The sequence below is a fragment of the Lemur catta genome, chromosome 13 (genome assembly GCF_020740605.2).
Source record: "Lemur catta isolate mLemCat1 chromosome 13, mLemCat1.pri, whole genome shotgun sequence".
Taxonomy (NCBI): domain Eukaryota; kingdom Metazoa; phylum Chordata; class Mammalia; order Primates; family Lemuridae; genus Lemur; species Lemur catta.
The window spans coordinates 83455655-83474466 of record NC_059140.1 but is presented as its reverse complement, the minus strand read 5'-3'; the positions used below and the strand labels follow the sequence as shown (position 1 = coordinate 83474466).

At 52.1% G+C, this 18812-nt stretch overlaps 1 long non-coding RNA gene across 3 annotated transcripts; it reads left to right on the top strand.

Annotated features, from left to right (window-relative positions):
- The first annotated feature begins 1614 nt into the window (after window positions 1-1614).
- Window positions 1615-18634, top strand: LOC123648830. 3 transcript variants are annotated; one of them, XR_006738799.1, is made up of 4 exons: window positions 1615-4751; window positions 12142-12246; window positions 17445-17569; window positions 17792-18634. It is a non-coding gene; the product is annotated as an uncharacterized LOC123648830 (long non-coding RNA). The 3 variants fall into 3 exon arrangements; XR_006738797.1 differs by lacking the exon at window positions 12142-12246; XR_006738798.1 differs by lacking the exon at window positions 1615-4751 and having other exon boundaries at window positions 10223-12246.
- The last annotated feature ends 178 nt before the right edge of the window (window positions 18635-18812 follow it).

The window sequence follows — 18812 nt, the reverse complement described above, 5'->3', positions numbered from 1 at the left end:
TTTTGCCTAAGGAGTCGGGGGCTGAGATTTTTATTTTCCTTTGCAGAAGCATGAAAAAGAAAGAAGTTGGGGAATTTAACTGACTTGATTTTAAAGCTTATTATAAGGCAAGCGACAGCGATTGAGAGTAAAATGTCATCATGGTAATAAGCAAACAGATTAATGGGACAGAACAGAGGCCTAGAAAGAAGCTCACGCACGTGTGGAGAATGGCGGTGGACACGGGACGCAACAGCTCCACGGGGGACGGTCTCCAACTACCGGCGCCGGATCCACACGCAACACAAACCAGCGGTAACCCTCAAACCTGCCTCTCACCACCTGCAAGAGTTAACCTGAAATGGATCATAAATCTGAATGTGTGAACTAAAATAATAAAACTTCTATGCCAGGCGCGGTGGCTCACACCTGTAATCCCAGCACTCTGGGAGGCCGAGGCGGGAGGATCGCTCGAGGTCACGAGTTCGAGACCAGCCTGAGCAAGAGCGAGACCCCGTCTCTATTTAAAAAAAAAAAAAGTCCTCCCTCCCATCTCCCCCTTAGCCGTCTTCTAAAGAAATAAAACTTCTAGAAGGAATATAAGATAAAGTGATAGTGACCTTCAGTTTGGAAAAAATGTCTTAAATAGGACACAGAAAGTTCAAACTGCATGGAAAAAAACTGCTAAATTTTGTTGGTTTAACACTTTGCCCTCCAAGAGACAGTACAAAGAAAATGAACAGACAAGCGCCAAGCAGGGGGAACATTTGTAACATTCCACAAAGGACTTTTACCTGGAATGTGTAAAAAGTCTTACAACTCAATAACAAGACAATTCCATTAGAGAGTAGGCAAAATATCTGAATGGACATTTCACCAAAGGAGATATATGGATGGCAGAGAAGCACACAAAAAAAGATGCCAAGTGTCATTTAGTCCTTAGGGAAATGCAAATTGAGACCGTCGTGAGCTATAGCTACAAACCCACTAGAACGGCTAAAAAAAAAAAACCTGCCCATGCCAAGTGTTGGCAAGAAGGAGAAGCAGCTGGAACACTCCAGCGGCTGGCAGGACCGTGGAGCTGGATAACCGCTTGAGACGTGGTCTGGCAGCTTCTTACAACATCACGCAGAGCCGCGTCGGTTCTGGGAATGTCGGGGTCCAGCTGACACAGCTGTGGTGCAGCTTTGTCTGCGCCCGCCCAGTGCCCACCAACAGGTGACGAACAGATCACGGCACGTCCGTGCAGCAGAGCTCAGCCCAGGTTAGAAAGGGCTGCCGTGCCGGTGACTCTGAAACATTGCCAGAGTGCACAGGCCGGGCGCTGGGACCACACTGTCGTCGCGTTTGAGTGGAATTGCAAGACGTCTGGACTCGGCTCCCTGGCTGGGAGCCTGGGGTCCTTCTGTGCCGGGGCACCACCTCCCGGGACCGTCCCAGGCGGGGCCTGGGGTAAAGCCCGTGGCGTCAGGCCCTTCGCTGGGCACTGCTGTCACTGCACTGAGACGGTGCCCCTGGGCCGGGGCAGTCAGTCACTAGCCAGGCTGGACACCCCGCACGTGGCCTGGGACGTGAGCAGTGTGTGGGCGCCCGGGCCAGGCGGGGGCTGCTGTCTGGGTCCCAAGGCCCCCTGGGGCCAAGGGCTCCGACCTCGGGACTGGGCCAGCCCAGCAGGACCCGTGGTGCCGCCGTGCCGGGGACTGAGAGACATCTGTTAGCCACGGCGCGGTTTGCTCCCGTGCCTGATCACCCGCAGCACACGCACGCGCCTGCGAGAGCCGCTGAGGCCTGCGGGGCCCGACCCGGATCCACGCGGGAGCAGCGTGTGGATCTCTGGTCCTGAGCCCGCCTGGCAGAGGGAGCTCCAGGCGCTGCCGCGGTGTGTGGTCAACGGGGGCCACGTGGGGAGCAGGGAGCCTCCTGCCACCCATGGCGCACCGGCTGGTGGGTCTGCAGAGATGAGCGAGGCACGAAAGCACCAGGAACGCGCCCGAGCACCCAGGACTCCTCTCCGGCTGCGCACGCCGTCCACGCTCCCCTCCTGCCGCGCCCCCCACCGGCCGAGGGCAGAGTCAGCCTCGCGCCTGCAGCAGGACGCGGTCCGTCAGAGGCGCCTGCTGTGGGGGGAGAAGGAGCCCACGGGCCGCGGCGCCCGTGAACGTCCGACGGAGACTCAGGACGCTCTGGGAATCCCGAGCAACATCGGGACACAGGTCATGCGGGTGGTCCAGATCCCAGGAGGCTGCCGGCCGCACAACCCGGCAGCCCAGGGAGGGTCACAGGGACCTGTGTGGTGACAGGCGTCTGCAGAGACAGTGTGATCTCGCCCCAGACGTTCTCACGGCCGACTCTCACCCCTCACCCTCCATGGGCAGCGCCTCCCGGGCCCAAAACCGCCCGTCCTGCCGGGCATCCCCGGGGCAGAAGGGACACGTCGGCCTGAGCACTCAGAGCCAGGCGAGGCCTCCAGCAACAGGGGCCGCTGGGACCACTGAGACGCCAAGACGGTGCTTGGGGGGTTTGTAGCCTCCTCACCCCCCTCCCCCCGCCGGGCTGGGAACCCTGCTCGGCCGGCGACGTGCCCGGTGCTGGCGACAGCTCTCGCCTGGCCGTCGCCACTGTGTGTGCGGAGCTGCTTCATGGCTGCGGCTGCCCCTGCTCTGCTGGGCCTGGGGGACAAGGACCGTCACCCCAGAAGGCTGCCTGCCCCTCCCTGGCTGTGCTGGGCGTCTGCACTTGCCCTGAGCAGGGACAGGCACCGCGGCCGCGCCAAGCGTCTCTCCAGCCTCCTCTCTTGGCCGAGCCGCGGCTCTGGCTGGCACGGCCGGACCGGCTTCCCCGCGGAGGCACAGCCCTGGACTCCCACCCACGCAAGCCTGTGGTGGCCTCGGCGGCCAGCCCTCCCCTGCTGGCCCCGGCAAAGGAGCACGGTGACCCGGGACACGGCGCCCCTGTCAGCACCAGAGGCCACAGGGAGACACGGACCCAGGCGGGAGCAGAAACACGGCCTGGCGGGAGGTTGAGGCCGTCAGAGCTCTCGCAAAGCGTGGCCTCCGCGTTCCGGCGTGAGGATGCGCCGTCGCGGCAGCTTATGCTGTTCTCTGTCAGCACAGACGCCCGAGACCCCCTGCGAGGTGGGAAGGCTTTGCTTCTGTTGCACGGAGGGGAAACTGAGGCTGCGAGAGGGGCGGTGCCCGCCCTGGTCCCACAGCTACGTCAGTGAGTCCCGAACCCCCCCGCGGGCTTGACGACCGGCGTCCGTGGGTGGGGAGGGCCAGGTCCCTGTGGTCCCCATGGGGCCAGACACCCCTTCCCCTCCCAGGACGCTGCGGGCCGGCGAGTGTTCCGTCACCTGTGCGCTGGGCAGGGCAGTTCAGGGGCTCAGGCACCGTCTGCGGGGCTTCCCCGCGTGCCCAGCCACGTCTGCAGCGGGAGCCCGCGGGGTCCCCACCCCACTCCTGCCAACAGAAGGCTCCGTGCGCACTTTCTTCTCCAGCCCCGTCCCTTTAAAGGGCTGTGAAGACCAAGCCCAGCCCCACGGCCAGGAATGCAGCCCCTCCCCAGACGGACCCCCCACAGCTGTGCTCGCCTGGCGGGGAGCTGTGCTGAGTGTGCTGCTGGCCGCAGGACGTGCTAAGTAACCACCGCCAAGAACGATAAACAAAATTCCATTTCTCCTCTAAATTCTCTGGGCCACATTCAGGGTTAACATTTCAAAACATCTGGAGGAACACGGCGGTTTTTCTTCCAAGAATCCCGGTGGAGTTTTGTGGGTTACCGCAGAGCATGGGCCGCATTCTTCTGTCAGCGCATCCGGCCCTGGGCCTTGCGCAACTGGAGCGGACGTGGTCCGGGCCGCAGGGTGTTCTCGAGAGACTCGCTGGGCGTCCTCCCAGGACATCGGCAGACCTGGACGTGGAAGGCGTTTTGTCCAGAGAGGCCAGCGCTACGGCGTAGCGGCTTCGAGCCAGGGCTCCGCGGCGGCCTGAGCGTGATCCTGCGCTTGGCCCCGGGAGCTGGACGTCTGGCAGACGCAGACGTGACCGAACCTTCTCACTTAGTCATAGTTACCAGTTGTTCCTGGTCTCCTTGGAGCAGGGGTGACTGCGACGTGCCAGGCAGCTCCCACAGGCAGCGGTGTGTCCACCAGAGGAGACGCCACGCGTGGCAGGGAAATCCGACCTGGGGGAGGGAAGAGGGTGAAGGGAGGGTGGGCTGGAGACAGAATGACCTGGAGCGACCAGAGCCCTCCAGGCAGCCCCAGAGGCCTGGCAGTTCTGCACTACGTACGGGACGGCACAGCCGCGCCACCGAGCCACGACCCGCACGCAGTGGTGCCCGTCCGTCAGCCCGGGCCGAAGGCTTCTCTGGCCAGGGCTCCTCACACCTCCCAGCGCAACCACGGTACCTGCGCTCCGACCATGTGCTCCACTCAGGGCCTGGTGTCCTCCTCCAGGGAGGCCCACGGGGGCTGCGGTGGTCCCCACAGGTGAGCGGAGCCACATTTTGTCAGACACATTTGAAAGCCGGAAACAGCAGTAGTGACACGAGATCGAGGTCTGAGTAGACAGACAGAGAAGGTCAGATCTCTCGAGTCGCGGGACAGATTGGCAAGGTGGGGTCTCCAGCAACCCTCGGCCTCTGGGCTGACAGGCCCCAGGCAGCCCCGCCCGCGGCAGAGAACACGAACACGGACCGTCCGGGGAGGGAAAGTGGAACGTTTGCTTCATGAACCGAAATACCCTCAGTAACTTGCCCTTGCCAGTGTAAAGGTAGGTTCATTCGTAAATACACTCATACAATACTCTCTTTAAACGTATTTTTCGGGTGAAACTCACAAAAGCAACCAACAGTTTTGAAATGTGCAGTTCAGGGCACTTCGTGCATTCACAATGGCACAACCGCTGCCTCACTTGAGTTTCAAAACACTGTTGTCGCCCAGAAAAGCACCTGGTACCCAGTAAATAATAACTCCTCACTCCCCTCCTCCCAGCCCAGTCTGCTTTCTGTCTCTGCGGATTTGTCTATTTTGGATGTTGCATATATAAGGAATGGCGCAATGTGTGCACTTTTGTGTCCACCTTTTTTCAGTGAGAACAGTGTTCTCGAGGTTCAGCCAAGGTGTAGCATGAATCAGTCTTTCATTCCTGTCTACAGAGGGTGCTGTTCTGTCGTGTGGACATAGCAGTTCATTCATACGTTCATCTGTCTCTGGACACGTGGGTGGTTCCCACCTTTGCCTGTTAGGAATAACGTGGGTGCAAACATCTGTGTACGAGTTTCTGTGGGACACGTTTTCATTTCTTCTGGGTCTCCACCTAGCAGCAGAATTGCTGGGTCATTTTTGAGGAACCGCCAACTGTTTTCCACAGCAACTGCTCCACTTACAGCCCCACTAGTAACATACGTGGGCTCCCATTTCTTCACATTCTTGCCCTTTTCCACTTAAGAAAAATTACAGCCATCGTCGTGGGTATGAAGTGGCATTTCACTGTGGTTTTGATTTGCATTAATGACTAATGATGTTGAACGATGTTTTCATGTGCTTTTTGGCCATTTGTATAATTTCTTTGGAGAAATATCTAGTCAGGTCTTTTGCCCATTTTGAAATTGGGTTGTTTGTTTTTTTGTTGTTGAGTTGCTAGAGGTTCTTTATACATTCTGGATACTAACTCTTATCAGATACATGTTTTGCAAGTATTTTCTCCCAGGTCCTAGGTTGTCTTTTCACTTTCTTGAGAAGACCCTTTAATGCACAAAAGTTCTTAGTTTTTGTGTTGTCTGATGTATCAATTTTTTAATTTTGTTGTCCATGCTTTTGGTGTCAAAGCTAAGAATCCATCCACACATCCAAAGTCATGAATATTTATCCTTATTCTCTTCTACTACTTTTATAGTTTTAGCTCTTATATTAAGGTCATTGATCCATTTGAGTTGAATTTTGTATTGATTATGTAGAGTAAGGTGGGGTCTAACTTCATTCTTTTTCCTGTGGCTGTCCAGTCATCTCAGAACTATGTGTTGAAGAGCCTGTTCTTTCCCCTATTGCATGATCTTGGCATCCTCATAAAAATCACTGGGCCTAGATGTTTGGGTCTACTTCAAAACTCTCAGTTTAATTCCATTGTTCTATGTACATGTCTGTCCATGGTACTGAGGCCAGTACCATACTGTTTTGATTACTGGAGCTTTGTAATAAGTTTTGAAATTGAGAAGTATGAAGTATCTGCTGTGGTCTGAATGTTTGTGTCCCCCTCAAAATTCATATGTTGAAACCTAACCCCCATGCTGATGGTATTAAAAGATGGGCTCTTTGGGAGATTACGTCATGAGGCCTCTACCCTCATGAAGATTAGTGCCCTTAGAAAAGAGGATTGAGGGAGCCCCTGTGCCCTTACACTATGTGTACATACACAGAAGGCAAAACACTATTTATGAGGAACAGGTCCTCATCAGACGCTAAATATGCTACCACCTTGATCTTGGATTTCCATGTCTCCAGAACTGTGAATAATAAATTTCCATTGTTTATAAATTACCCAGTCTAAGGTATTTTGTTATAGCGGTCTGAACGAACTGAGACAATCTCCAACTTTGTTCTTTTTTGATATCATTTAGCTATTCAGGATCCCTTATAATTCCACATAAAATTGAGGATGGCTTTTCTATTTCTGAAAAGAAGATATTAGAAATTTGATGGGGATTGTACTGAATCTGTAGACCACTTTGGGAAGTATTCCATCTTAACAATATGAAGACTTCTGATGTCTTTCCATTTTTAGGTCTTTTTTAATTTCTTTCTGCAAATTGAAAGAAATTGTTTTTGGTGCACAAATCTTTCACCTCCTTTGTTAAATTCATTCCTAGGTATTTTATTCTTTTGGATGCTACTGTAATTAAATTGTTTTCTTAATTTTGTTTTTGGATTGTTCATTGATGGTATAAAGAAACACAACTCATTTTTATATATTGATCCTGTACCCTGCAACTTAACTGAATTTGTTTATTAGCTCTAGTAGGTTTTTTTTTTGTGGATGATTTGGGATTTTCTATATAAGAAATCATGTCATCTTCAAATAGAGATAGTTTTACTTCTTACTTTATAATTTGAATGTCTTTTATTTTTTCTTGTCTAATTGCTCCAACCAGAACTTCCAGTACAATGTTGAATAACAGTGGTAGAAGGGGGCATCCTTGTCTTGTTCCTGAGCCCTGGGGGAAGCCTTCAGTCTCTTATCACTGAGCATGATGCTAGCTGTGGGTTTTTTGGTCAATGTCCTTTATCATGTTAATGCCCTTTATCTTGTCCTTCTGTTCCCAGCTTGTTCAGTGCTTTCATTATAAAAGATTTTGTCAAATGCCTTTTCTGCATCAGTTGAGATGATTGTGTAGTTTTTCCCCTTCATTCTACCGATATGATGTATTCCATTAATTGGTTTTCTTCTGTTGAACCACCCTTGCATTCTTGGGATAGATTCCAACTGATCACGGGGAACAATCCTTTGTATGTGCTGCTGGTCAGTGTCCTAGTATTTTGTTGAGGATTTTTGCATCCATATTTATCAGGGATCTTGACCTGTAGTTTTCTTTCATTGAAGTATCTTTGTTTGGCTCTGATATCAGGGTAATACTGGCCTCACAGAATGTGTTCTGAAGTGTTCCATCCTCTTCTATTATTTGAAGATTATTTTTTTAATTATGTTAATTCTTCCCTCAGTGATTAGTAGAATTTGTCACAGAGTCATCTGGCATTGGACTTTTCTTCATTTTCTTTTATTGCGCCTGGACATATTGTCAAATTTGTTGGCTTATAGTATTCTTTTATAATCTTACTTTTTGTAAGATTGGCAGTAATGTGCTCACTTTCATTTCTGATTTTACTTATTTCTGTCTTCTCTTTTTTCCTAGTCAGTACAGCTCATTTCTGGACTCCTGGTCCACGTTTGCCGATTTTTGTTGATCTTTTCCAAGAACCAACTTTGGGTTTTGCTGGTTCTTTCTACTGTTTTTGTATTCTCTATATTATTTCTCTCTGCTCTAATCTTTATTATTTCTTCCTTTATGATGTTTTTTGGGTTAGTTTGCTGTTCTTTTTCTAGTTCCTTAAGATGTAAGATATAAACTTGGGCTGTCGACTTGAGATCTTTCTTCTTTTTTAATGTTGGCATTTACAAATAAATTTTCTTCTGAGCACTGCTTTCGCTGCATCCATAAATTTTGCTATGTTGTGTTTTCATTTTCATTCTTCTCTAAGTATTTTCTAATTTCATTGTGATTTATTCTTTGACCCACTGATTTTTTAAAGAATGTGTTTAAATACATTGTTTAAGGCCAGGTGTAGTGGCTCACATCTATAATTCCAGCACTTTGGGAGGCTTAGGTAGGCGGATTGCTTGACGCCAGGAGTTCAAGACCAGCCTGGACAATACAGTGAGACCCTGTCTCTACAAAAAAAATTTTTAAAATTATTTGGGCATGGTGGTGCACACCTATAGTCCCAGCTACTCAGGAGACTGAGGCAGGAGGATCACTTGAGCCCAGGTATTAGAGGTTACAGTGAGCTATGACATGCCACTGCACTCCAGCCTGGGTGAGAGAGTGAGGCCCTGTGTCAAAAAAAAAAAAAAAAAAAGAATGTGTTGTTTAATTTCTACATATTTGCAACTATTCCAGTTTTGCTTCTGTTATTGATTTCTAGTTTCATTCTATTGGGTTTTTTTTGTTTGTTTCTTTTTTCCTTTTTTTTTTAAATAGAGTCTCGCTCTGGGGCCCAGGCTGGAGTGCAGTGGCATCATCATAGCACACAGCAACCTCACACTCCTGGGCTCAAGCGATCCTCCTGCCTCAGCCTCCCAAGTAGCTGAGACTACAGGCATGCGCCACCATACCTGGCTAATTTTTGCTATATATATTTTTAGTTGTCCAGATAACTTCTTTCTATTTTTAGTAGAGACGAGGCCTCGCTCTTGCTCAGGCTGGTCTCGAACTCCTGACCTCGAGCCTTACCATAAGTCACAGATGCATGACTAAGTATTATTATTATTATTTATGTCACAGTATTATGGAGGTACAAACGCTTTGGTCACATAAATTGCCTTTGCCCCACCCAAGTCAGAGCTACAAGCGTGCCCATCCCCCAGACGCTGCACCGCACCCATCAGGTGTGAATATGCTGTCCCCTCCCCCCCCACCTGCCCGACACGATGAAGGTCACTACTGTATGTGCACTTAAGTGTTGGACGGTTAATATCAATTTGATGGTGAGTACATGTGGTGCTTGTTTTCCATTCCTGTGATACTTCACTCAGTAGAATGGGCTCCAGCTCCATCCAGGATAATGCAAGAGGTGCCACATCACCACTGTTTTCTGTGGCTGAGTAGAACCCAGGAGAACGGTGCGTCTGCCCGGGGGCCCCTCCAAGGCGGGGGCCTGTGCGAGTGGCGCCCGCGTGGGAAGAAACCGGGCAGGGGAGGAAGAGAGAAGGCGCATGCAAAGCCTGCGCTCTGTTCAGGGAGGAAAATCCCAGGGAGGCAGGGAGACCCTCACCCACCAGGAAAGCCACCAGGCGTCGCAAACTTGCCAAAGAGTCGCCTCACAGCTCAGGCGGGGGACGTCGGGGACACGCAGCGGTGCCTCGGAGGAGCAAACGCATCGAACATGGCAAATCCAGGAGTTCCAACGGCAACGTCACTTGCCTTTGGAGATGCTGAAAACCAACTTGTTTTGCTGTAAACTGGCAAATGCGGGACGGAACAAGCAGGTAGCCTGCCTTTCCTGGACAAGCCGCCCCGGTGACCACGTGCGGAGGAAAACCCGCTTCTCTGAGGAGGATCACAGCCACTAAGTGAAGGAGGAACAACAAGACCAGACCACCTGCACCTTGCAGCCGTGTGATGAGCGGACGGACCTGGGCACCGACCACCAAGGCGGCCCCGGAGGCCACACACGGTGCTCCGTGCTCGCGGGACACACCCGTGTGCTGGGAAAACCGCGGCTCAGACACCGACATGACCAGGGATGCGCGTCTGGTGGCTCTAGGGAACCGCTGTCAGTTGTTTTTGGTGTAATGTGGGGCTGAGGTCGTGTGGGGTGTTTGAGTTCTTACCGTGTAGAATTACTCTCTGCAGTGTTTAGGGATCGAGCACAGGACGTCTGGGACTGGCTTAAAATAGCGCCGGGAGGAAGCGGGTGCGGCCGGCCATTGTGCGGGGCTGGCTGTGTGCGCCACACTTCCTGGCAGGCGCCACCGCCCAGCGGGACGGGCGACAGTCAGGTGGGCGCTACCACGGGCTCCCCCCGCAGCCCTCCAGGCCTGCCTGGCCAGAGACCCCCGCCTGAGCCGGGAAGGCGCAGGGGTGTTGGGACAGCTTCCTGCCGTGTGCGGGGCACGGCGGGACGGCAGCGGGACTGGCCCCGGCCCTGGTCCTGGCCGCCGCTCTGCCGCGACATCCCCATCTCAGGAACGGAAACAGGAGGCAACAACCGGAGGCTGGGCCAGGACGTAACCTCAGCAGACAGGCACGACCCCCCGGGCCCCACCGCGGCCGGCGGAGGCACGACAGCCCCTCCGGGGCCCGCATCCCCCTCTGGGGACGCCAGACCTCCCTCCTGGTCCTCGTGAACAGCAGAAGGCAGCCGCCAACGCCAGGTGCTGGGCGGCACCACAGGCTCCCCGAGGGCTCGGGTCACCCGCCCCCTCCCAGTTTCCAGGAAAAAGTAAAAGTTTACTTTTAAAGCCCTTCCTGCTCCATGGACCTCGGCAACGTGCAGTTCGCTGCGGCGCTTTGCGGCCGACCTTTCGGGCCGCCGCGGAGGGACTGGCGCTGGGACTCCGCGCCCTCCTGCAGGACGCAGCGGCCTCCCGGGGCTGCCATGTCACCCTCGGCGAGTCGCAGATGCAACGGGTGTCATTCCAACAGGCCGCCTGCTTCCTACAACCCCGGGACATCGCTGGCTCCCTCTCGGCCCGAGACGCACGGGTTTCGGCGCTGTCGGGGCCAGCGGTGCGCGGGGGCTCGGCGGCTCTGACCACAGCTAGCCGCTGTGCCCCCTGTGACAAAGGCTAGCAGAGGCCCGTTTGTGCGCAGGCTTGAATGGCTCCTGCTCCCCCCACGGAGACCTGGAACGGGACGGGGTCTCCAGCCGGACTCTGGCCTTCTCCGCCCTGTTCTCGCCCACCTGGCGCGTTGCCGGGACGCGGCCCGTTCAGAGACTGCCGCCGCCAAGCCCGATGGAGGCAACTTCCATCCACGGCCAGGTCGGCCCGCAGCTGCTCGGCACCGCCCGCGTCGCGAGGACAGGCAGGGCGGCGACCCGGGTCACGCGCGTTGCGGGGAGAAGGGCGGGTGGACACCTAGCATCTCCCGGGGGAACGAGCCCGGGATGACAGAGCGGACGGGCACTTCCCAGAACACGGCTCCGCCCTGAGGACAGCAGGAGACGCTGCCCCGCTCCGTGGGGTCACTTTGCTTTTAAGCCAAGAGAGTTCCCGAGCCCGAGCGAGGCGCTGGCCCGCCGTGGAGCGCGCGGTCCCCCGCGGCGCTGGGTGCGCAGGCGCGGCCCTGCCCCTACACCTGCGCGCAGAACGGCCCCCCCAGTCTGAAGGGCCGTGTAGGAAACCGGCACACGCGCCCCGCCCATCGCGGTGCGAACCCGACCACACCGGTGGCCGCACCTGGATCCGCCTCACAGGTGCGGTGGTCCGAGCGTCTGTCCCTGGTTTCCAGACGGAAACGTCCGCGACCCCCTGTTCTCTGGAAAGCACCGAGCAGTCGCCCACGGGGAGCCTTTGTGCGCAGCGGTGCCCAGGGCGCAGCCCGTGGCCGGCCGCCCGGCTGCTCAGCGGATTAGCTCAGCTCCGACCTGCGCGATCAAGAACCTCACTGTGGACGGCCTGGCTCGCGAACGGGCTGCTGTCGTCCAGAATCGTCCGCGCAGCCGCCGATCCAGGACGCAGGTTAGCCGCGCGCTAATGCCGCCCCGCGCCGTGCGGAGGCTGCGCAGAGGGCCTTGCGCGGCCTGAACAGCCTCCGCGCGGGTAGGGCGACCTCGCTACCTGCTGAGAACGTCCCAGACTTGGAGATGCGGCGCGTGCGGGGCGTGCCCTGGCGTCACGCCGGGGCGCCCTCCTGAGCCACTCCAGCTGCGCCTCGTCGCACCAGGTCCCCGCCTGAGTGTGCTGTTTGCTGTTTCTGCTGGGACTCTGGGAAGGTGCCCGTCAGCCCGCACGGGCTTCCCGGCAAAGACGCACAGGGTCCACAAACAAGGTAACTTCGAAAGCTACATGTGTGTGTGTCTGTATATGTGTGTATGTTGTGTATGTGTGTATGCATGTGTGTCTATGTGTGTCTGTGTTGTGTATGCATGTGCACATGTGTATATGTGTACGTGTGTTGTGTGTATATGTATGTACATATGTGCCTGTGTATATGTGTGTTGTGTGTGTGCATATGTGTATGTGTGTTGTATATGTGTGTATGTGTGTGCTCGTATGTGTGCATGTGTGTATGTATGCATGTGTATGTGTCTCTGTGTATATGTATGTTGTGTATGCGTGTGCACACGTGTATATGTGTACGTGTGTATATGTATGTACATATGTGCACGTATGTCTGTGTATGTGTGTTGTGTATGTGCATGCATGTGTATGTGTTGTATATGTATGTATGTGCCTGTATGTGTGCATGTGTGTATGTGTGCATGTGTATGTGTGTCTCTGTGTATATGTATGTTGTGTATGTGTGTGCATATGTGTATAAGTGTACGTGTGTATGTGTGTGCATGTGTGTATGTGCGTGTATATATGTATGTGTGTCTGTGTATGTCTGTGTGTGTGTATATGTGAGTGTGTGTCCCTGTGTGTCCATGTGTATGTGTCTGTGTCTGTGTTTGTGTGTGTGTGTCTGGTGTGTCTGTGTGTGTCTGGTGTGTCTGTCTGTGCGTGTGTATATGTGGGTGTGTGTGTCTGTGTCTCTGTGTGTGTCTGTGTGTGTGTCTGTGTGTGTCTGTGTCTGTGTGTGTCCATGTGTCCATGTGTGTCTGTGTGTGTGTGTGTGTCTGTGTCTCTGTGTGTGTCTGTGTGTGTCCATGTGTCCACGTGTGTCTGTGTGTGTGTCTGTGTGTGTCTGTGTATGTCTGTGCGTGTGTATATGTGAGTGTGTGTCCCTGTGTGTCCATGTGTATGTGTCTGTGTCTCTGTGTGTGTTTGTGTGTGTCTGTGTGTCTGTGTGTGTGTCTGTGTGTGTCTGTGTGTCTGTGTGTGTGTGTCTGTGTGTGTGTGTGTGCAGAGAAATATATACTTTGGGCTTGAAGGACATTGGCCAGTTCGGTCTCTGAGTGGTCTGTGTTCACATTTCTCTTTAAACACCTGTGAACACCCAGTTCCTTAAAATACTCTTGGAACCAGCTCTACCAGCATTCTGGTTCCTTCGATAATGACTTAGTAAACCTTTGACACTTGCTTGTTCTATATTTGCATGAAAGTCAGGGTTCACGGTTTTAAAAACTATACTTTGTCCGACCTGCGAGACGGGAGAACCAACCGTGACCCAGGGCAGCTCCCGCAGGGCGTCCAGGAGACAGACCCGCTGCCACCCTCGGGAGCTGCACAGCTCGGATCCCAGCTCTGGAACAGCGGGGTGACAGCCAACCCACGACCTCTCTTCCCGCTCTGCCACCTGTTATGGGCTGGACTGTGTCCCCCGAGAATGTTAAGATCTGAGCCCCCAGTACCCAGGCATTCGACTTCATTTGGAAGTAAAGCCATTGCAGATACAATCACATGGCCCCCCTTACGGGGGCGGGTGCGTGCCAGGACCCCCAGTGGATGCCTAGAGCCATGGACGGTACTGAACCCTCGAGATGCCATGTTTGTTGCTGTACATACACACCTATGATAAAGTTTAATTTATAAATTAGACACAGTAAGAGATTAACAACCATAACTAATAGAACAATTATAACAATAGACTCCATTAAAAGTTATATGAGGCCAGGCGGGGTGGCTCACGCCTGTAATCCTAGCACTCTGGGAGGCCGAGGCAGGAGGATCTCTGGAGCTCAGGAGTTTAAGACCAGCCTAAGCAAGAGCGAGACCCCGTCTCTACAAAAAATAGAAAAATCAGCTGGGCGTGGTGGGATGCACTTATAGTCCCAGCTCCTTGGGAGGCTGAGGCAGGAGGGTCACTTGATCCCAAGAGTGTGTGGATGCAGTGAGCTACGATGATGCCAATGCACTCCCGCCTGGGCAACAGAACAAGACATTGTCTCAAAAACAAAAACAAACAAACAAAAATCTAATAATTGAGTTAAGCAAAGTTGCAGGATAGAAGATAAAGGTGCAAAAATCAAATGTTTAAACAATCAGAGATTGAAATGTACAACAATGCCATTTACAATAGGACCAAAAAAGTGAAATACTTAGGAACAAATCTGAGAACGTATGTGTCAGTCCTGCACACTGAGTACTATGAAACATTGCTGAGAGGATTTAAGAAGACCTACGCAAAGATATACCATGTTCACAGGTCAGAAAACTCAATACTATCAAAATGTTCATTATCTCTAAATTGATCTATAGATTCAATGCATCCCATTAAAATCTCAGCAGACTTTTTGTAGAAAATGACAGCTGATTCTAAAATTCATATGTAAATGCAAAAAATAGAACAACCAAACAACCTTAAACTTTGAGAAGAAAGAATAATGTTTGAGTATTTACACTACGTGACTGTAATACTTTTTATAAATCTACTGTAATCAAGATAGTGTGGTGTTATTTTTTAAAGATCGATAAATAAATGGAACAGGATAGAGAGGATATAAAGAGACTCACACACATATATAGGGTCAATTGATTATTGACAAAGGTGCAAAGGCAAGTGGAGAAAAAAAAGTCTTTTCCATAACATATGTATATTATGCACTTTGATGCCTACCTCAGCACCATTGATAAAAACTAACTCAAAATGGGTTGTGATTCTAAAATGTAAAACTTAAATGTGTAGAACTTCTGCAAGAAAATCTTTGTGAGCCTGTGTAAGGCAAATATGGCACTAAAAGTAGAATTTACTAAAAGAAAAATTAATAAGTTGCACTTCAAAATTAAGAATTCCGCTTTTTGAAAGACAATTTTAATATTATAGAATGAAAAGACAAGCCACAGACTGGAAGTAAGTATTTGTAAACCACACACCTGATAAAGAGTTTGTATCCAGAATAGCTACAGAACTCTTAAAATTCAATAAACAACTCAACAATTGGAAAAGCAAACATCCCAAGTAAAAGACAGAAAATGAAGTTTAAACAAACACTTCACCAAACATGATATTCGGACGGCAAGAAGCACAATAAAATTTGCTCAACATCATTAGTTAGTAGGAAAATGCACATTTAAACTATAATGAAATAACACGAGATACCTACCTAACATTTAAGAAAAAAACTATTGGCCGGGCGCGGTGGCTCACGCCTGTAATCCCAGCACTCTGGGAGGCCGAGGTGGGTGGATTGCTGGAGCTCAGGAGTTTGAGACCAGCCTGAGCAAGAGCGAGACCCCATCTCTACTAAAAAAATAGAAAGAAATTATCTGTACAACTAAAAATATATATAGAAAAAATTAGCCAGGCATGGTGGCGCATGCCTGTAGTCCCAGCTACTCGGGAGGCTGAGGCAGTAGGATCGCTTAAGCCAAGGAGTTTGAGGTTTCTGTGGGCTAGGCTGACGCCACGGCACTCACTCTAGCCTGGGCAACAGAGCAAGACTCTGTCTCAAAAAAAAAAAAAAAGAAAGAAAGAAAGAAAAAGAAAAAAAGAAAAAAACTATTGATCACAGCAAATATTGGTGGGGATGAGGAGCAACCGGAACTCACACACTGTTGGCAGGAACGTAAGTAGTGCGATCACTTCGGAGAACAGTTTGGCAGTTTCTTAAAAGTTAAACAAACACCTACCATGTGATCCAGACACTCTGCTTCCTAGATATTTCCCCAGGGTAAATGAAAACGTATGTGCACGCAATAACATGCACACAATGTTCACAGCCGCTTTATTTGTAATAGTAAAAACGTGGAAACAAAAGCCCATCACCAGGTGAATGGGAAACTAGCTACGGCATGTCCACAGCATGGATATGAGCAATAAAAGGAATAAATTATTGATAAATGCAACAATGTAGATGATTCTGAAAATAAATACATTGAGTGAAAGAAACCAGACAAAAAAATTTCAGGACTTTGCAAAACATTGCGAGACAAGAAACAGAAAGTCTTCTACGTACTGTGTGATTCCTTTTACATAAGTTCTAGAAAACACAAACCAGTTGCTAGTGAGAGAAATCTGTCAGTGGTTTGCCTTTCGCGTGGGGCTGGGGATGCGGGGTGGGCAGGGACACTCAAGAGGAAGGAATTTCCTTGATTGCAACGATGGTTTCACAGGTGTATGCATAGGTCACAGATGTGTCGAAGTCTATCTTATGTGTGCAGTTTACTGTATGTCCATTATAGCTCAGTAATGCTATTCACAACACAAGCAAACAAAACCCCAAACCAAATATGATTGTGTCATTGGTTTGGCCCAGTACGGCATCTTTTAAGGCAAAATAGCAGGTACTCAGCTCACATTTGCCAGATGAATAAATGAATGAGTCGTCTTATTGCCTCAGAGTCACCACTTGCAAGGGTGACGACGGAAGGGACACGCAGAACTTCCGTTTCTCTACAGACAGCTCATTTCCGACACCCTCACTCCCACGCGCCTCCACCAGCTCACCCGGGTGTATCCCTGGGAGGGGAGCCCCAGCTCTCCACCCCACGGCCAGACTGGCCACCCACCCACACCAGGCATCCCCCGCCTGGGTCTGCCCCTCTGTCCCTGTGGGGCGAACTGTCAACGTCACCATTGCTATTTCCAGGGGTATAATATAGCGCCTGACAACTCTCTCCGTTTTGGGAACACATTCTCCAAATTGTTTCTTATTAATTTTCCAAGTCTGCTTTAGAGCAAATTTTCTGCACTGGTAGAACGTTTGGAGTCCTCTGGAGTTGGACACCCCCACTTCTCCCCATGTCTGCCTTCTGTGTGCCCCGTTATCAAAATCAAAATGAGCGCGTGCACCTGAAGGGGTTTTTATTAAACCAAGACTCTCTACCCAATGGGAGACATTTTTATTACTGGGAAACTAACTCAATAGAAAGGGTGAATTTGGGACCGTGGGGAAGCGGGGTGAGGTCCAGGCCCCAAGGAGGCCAGGGGACCTTTCCGGCTCCGCCCTCCTGGGGCCGCGCTGAGACAGCGGCCACCTGCCGCCCTGTGCTCGCTCCCAGGCGCAGGCTGCCTCAGAGGCGGTGCAGACGCCAGAGACAGCCCCTCTTAAACGAATCAAATAACTCTGGGAATTCCATGAACTCTGGAACTCTCCTTTCCAAAACCACACAAATGTGCAGAAAATAACTGAGATCCATTTCCAGGAATTCACACACTCTGAAGCCTACCTAGGGGCGGCTGGCCTGGAGCCCCGGGGAACAGCGGTGGTGCCTAGAGCAGCGTCGGGCACACGCGGGCGGATGAACGCTCTGTCCTGTTCAGGAGCCTCGTAAATACTGACTGAAGAGTGTATCACCCACCCAGATGTTTGAAGCCAGCGCTTCTCTTTAAGAGCAAGCAGGAAAACCAATGCAATAAATACGCTTTTTGAGCAGCCTTGGTTTGCAGGCCGCAGAGGCCGCCTTGGGAAGGGGGCGTGGCGGGGCCTTGCAGCTCTGGTTCAGACGCAGGTGCATTTGACTTACCTGTTGGGTTTTACTTCTCTTTGAAGGTCGTTCCTGTGGACATCCGATTCCCTAAGTGAACAGATTCGCGCTCATTAACTCCACCTTTAAACTGAGGACCTCAAAGATTTCTGCCAGCAATTATGTTCGTCCTCTCGGTGACAGAGGCGCAGAGGCGCGAGGCCAGGCATAGCGCCCGCCTTTCGGGAGGGGGACTTTTCGGGGCTCTTGGGGTGGGGTCTGCAGGCAGATCTCCAGAGAGCCGTGTCCAGGCCCGTCCCGGGGGGTGCCCGGCCCTGTCCCCGCCAGGGGTGTGCTATGCTCGGCTTTGTTTGTTTGTGGGTTTTGCCTGTGACTTTGCGAAACGGCCCAGGAGACATAAAGTCTTGGTCTCTGAGAACAAGCACAATGTCGCTTTCAGCTTAAATATCTACTGGGAAACCTCAAGGTTTTGAATGTCATCATTACAGAAATCAGAAATGACAAGAGGAAATAATTTAATCCCACTGCCCGGCCCCCGAGGGGACTGGGTTTGACCTCAGTTTATCTTTTCTTTGGTGGGTTTTAAATCTTGAGAAAAAGCGCCTGAGAATGAAGAATCCGAAAAGGGCGTGGTGGGCGCGGGAGGGAGGGGTCGGAAAAGAGGTTTAAATCTCGTATCTGGAAAACTGTCAAATTGCACCTGCTCGCGTTGAACCGCATATTATTTCTTTTCTTTTGCCCCACCCGGAACAAAGACACTGGTCGCCGACTGGGAGCAACTCCTCCTCCAGGTCACACTGGTCTAACCGGTGTGCGCCCCGGGGACAACAGCGCTCCGCGACCTGCAGCCCGGCAGCCCGGATGTCCCCGGCCAGAACCGGCTCGGGCTCCCGCAGACGCCGCGCCCCGCCCGCCCCGCGCCCCCCCAGCCAGGCCTGCCCGCGCCCCGCCCCGCGCCCCGCCCCGCTCCCCGCCCTGCGCCCGCCCAGACCCGCCGCGAGCACCCGAGGTGCCGCAGCCGCCGCCGCCGCAGCGATGTGACCTTCAGGGCCGCCAGGACAGGATGACCGGAGCCACCGCCCCGCG